Raw genomic sequence first — 4040 nt, forward strand, 5'->3', positions numbered from 1 at the left:
CTAGAAGTCAAACTCCATAACATTGAAAGAATTATAAATCTCTCTCATGCATTAAATTTAAAATATATCTGTGTGTGTGGATAATGTGCCTCATAAATAAAATATTTTAAGGACCATGTTCAATTAGGTATATATTATATAAATGAAATAAAAATAAGAAATTTCTTATCCTCAAAACATTTTATTAATGTGTAACTCAAAATGAAAGAGATGTGTAATTCCTTCTCTCACTCTTATATCACTCTTATGGTGCAAACTTTTTTTAAGTTTTTCACTCTAAAAAAGGTTTGCAACCTCAAAATCTCTCTCCCTCCCTTCCTAGATTTGGGGCTAACATGAATCTATAATGATTTAAAATAAATGAATTTACCAATAGTTAAAATATGTCTACTATATACCTTCTTACATACTAGTGCAACCATATAAATTAAATTATTGCTAAACACAAATATACATCAAAATACTTATCTTAGAATACATGGCACATTAATAAAATTAAAAAAATCATAAAACGACATAATTTGGATAAAGTTCACATAGAAACATAAAATGTCATCATCTAGTTAAATTGTAACTTATTTTAAATTAACACAATCACATCAATAAAATAATTAAAATAAGAAAATAGACTTTAATCTTTAATATAAGAATCTATCTATGTAAGAATTCTTATTAATATTAAAAAAACAAAAATCTTTAACATCTAATTTTAATATTTTAAAAACTCATTTAGGAAAAAAAAACAAACTAAAAACTGATTACTAAGAAGCCTTTTCCATCTGAACCTATGGTGAAAGAAAATGTGACACACTTCGGTACTGGAAAACCTACCTGGATCAAGTCCCACAACCATGAATGATAGCATTAGAAAATGTTGTTGGTATGCGTTTGCAGCTTTGCGGGCTTTTCAAAATTTCACTGTTCGATCGGTCTCCTTGCCAAACATCTACGTCGTTAAGGCTTGGTTTCAGGTTTAATGGGTAGATAGGAATTGCAACGCTCCACTCCGTTTGTTCTGTTCACCAGAGGGCCAATGTTCACTATAACAAAATCTGCAAGATATATACAGCTACACCATGAAAAAGGAAATACAGGCAAATGTTCACTATAACAAAATCTGCAAAATATATACAGCTACGCCATGAAAAAGGAAATACAGTCCAATGTTCACCATAACAAAATCTGCAACATATATACAGCTACACCGTGAAAAAGGAAATACAGGTACAACACATATGCCAAAAGGAACAATTTTGAATTGTCAAAAAGCCACGGTATCTGGCTATGCATACTTTAAATTCAAAAAATAAATACAATATAAAACGGAGTTACTGGCCATTAAGAGAGTTAGGAAGAAATGAATTGTTTTGAATGTTACAGTGTAATGTAGTCTATGTAGGTATGGCTTTCCATTTCTTACACATACATGGATTAACACTGATCGATGGATAATAGAGGCAACCGCGTGCAGAGGAGGAAATGAGGCGAGCAATAGATTTTACGTATAAACACTTACTGCCTGTTCCTCTCAGTTTTAATGCAAAAGCCCTGCATGTCGAACTTGAAATATTCACGGTCGAGGGTAGCCCGCAACCTTGGTGAGGTTTGCTTAAAAATATTAGTGAGACCCTGCCAAATAGTCATCGTCCACCTCTTCTGAAGGTGTATTGTCGTCTTCACAGGTCTCGATTCCCTGAGTTGCGTGACACGAATATGGTATTTGAGACATCGTTTCTGCTTGAAATCAGAACAACGTGCATAACCAACTTTTATGCTCGATGAATGGAACGTGAATTCGATTTGAAAAATGTCAGAACGGATCATCCAAATTTATTTTAACCAAATTATTCAAATGGATTTTTCAAGAAGTTCAAAACTAATTTTGAATTTTTCTCATTAGATTTGAAATTGTTCAACCTAAATTCCAAAATAAACAAAGTATATATATAAATTAAGATTTGCAATTATAGAAGTCAAGTCTTACTAGCACAATCAATTGAGGATGGGCCTACTAAGCAAGGCTACCCATGATCAAACCTCAGAGGGGTGGTTCTGTCGTGTGCTAGGGGGAGACATGCTAAGTCAACCTTGGTGAGTGACTTTGACGGCTTAGATGCGGGCTCCTCAGACCACAGGTCAAGCCTCGGTGCTATCCGGTGACTTTGATGGCTTAGATGCTGGCTCCTCAAACCACAGGTCAAACCTTGTGGGAGATCAGATGAAACTTGACAAACAAACAATAAAGGTTTTCAATCATAGAGATTTACACTCATTTTATTATGCAGATTCTTAATATATAAATAATCTTTATTTCAATATTATGGACCAATACTACACCTTGCTAATACCACATGCCTTAAAACATAACTCACGTTGATATGATATTTTTTTTTAAATTAATCAATTGCATTTAAAAGATGAAAGACACATCACTACCTTTAGAGAAAAATCTCAATCTTTATATTTCCTACTATTCATCTACCAATTACTCATAATTAAATTCAATTTCTTAAAGCCCTATTTCAAAATAGATACACCTAGTATGTAAGTAATTAAGGAAAAAATTGATAAAAAATATCAAACTACTTTATACATATCTTATCAATCAAATTATATATATTTATAGGTATTTAAGTGTTTCAAGGGTTTTTCAGGGCATTGAATCCATTTATTAATTCAAAAACATTTATTCATATATTTTTTGAACATGTTCTGTGTATTTGTGTAACTATATATATATATATATTTGTGTTTGTTAGGTAGCACACCTAACCTATGGCTTCAGTAATGAAGCAACTCAGGGGCATCTAAGCCATCAAAATCACAACAAATCCCAGTCGGCCTAGGCCATCCTTAGCATAACTAGATTTTTTCCCACAAAATTTCTAACTTAAAACTTTTTCACCACCCAAACATATTAAGCAAACACCCTATCACCATCTATTTTAAGATCCCTAAACATAACCATAATATATTGACCAGCTCAAATTTTACCATTTAAATTTACAATTTAATTTATATTTCCCAATATATTACTACATTTTATGTACTATTAATTATGAAATTAAATTTAACCTACTTTCAACCATGTATAACTATTTTTTATATAATATGATATCCCAATTATAAAAAAATAAAACTATTTCAAATTATAGTATTTCACTACAAAACTAAATCTCCCCTCCAAATAAGAGTTTAAAATTTAATTCTAAAAACCAAGTATTTCAAAAATGTATTGTCATAAAATCCCCGATGGGGTGTTTCTCAGCATTTAATTGTTGCATTGTGATGTGCACTTCACTTACACTTATCCTCCCGGAGTTAAGGCGTGGCAGTGGATAGTTAAGATGGCAGGGTTCGATGTCAGGGTAGATTTTGGCTTTACATGTTAAGGCATGAGACATTGGCCGGTGTAAGTGCTTTATCCGGAAAGAGGCAATGATCTCTCCTTGCCAGCCATTTTGATTTAATTCATCTTCACATACTTTTCTATTCCATGTCTGCAACAATGATTTTAAGGGCCTTTCGTTTGGAATGGACCTGGACCTAGGCCTAAGTTTCTTTGCATGCGTTTTACGTTCTGAAGGTAGTTTGCTTGCCTGTTTAATTGTTGAGTCTGCGTGTAATTCGTTGTTATGACTGAGGGTGTTTAAGTTTTATGGTGTGCGTACTAAACATAGTCTGTTTGTCCTTTCCACTCTTGAAGTCTATTTGAAATTCTCTATGCGTCTATGCTGCTGGTGAGTGTATTTTTTGGTTGAATTCAAAGATTTATTGTATAATCTAGTTTGAAAAGATGTGTAAGTCAATTTGTTTATTTTTAAAATAAAAACAAAACTTTAAAATTATGTTATAAAATTAAAAATAATGTCAGCTATAATAAAAATATAATAAAAAAATAATGTGTTGTAAAATAATTAAAAGTAAAAATAAATGTATAAGTAATATGATTAAATTTTATAATTTGATTATTGATAAAATATTTTAATACGAATTAATATTGACATATGCTTAAAAATATGTTAATAATAAAAAACTAT

The sequence above is a fragment of the Pinus tabuliformis genome, chromosome J (assembly GCF_031772625.1).
Source record: "Pinus tabuliformis cultivar Carrire ecotype Pingquan chromosome J, CPIR1, whole genome shotgun sequence".
NCBI classification, from domain to species: Eukaryota; Viridiplantae; Streptophyta; class Pinopsida; order Pinales; family Pinaceae; genus Pinus; species Pinus tabuliformis.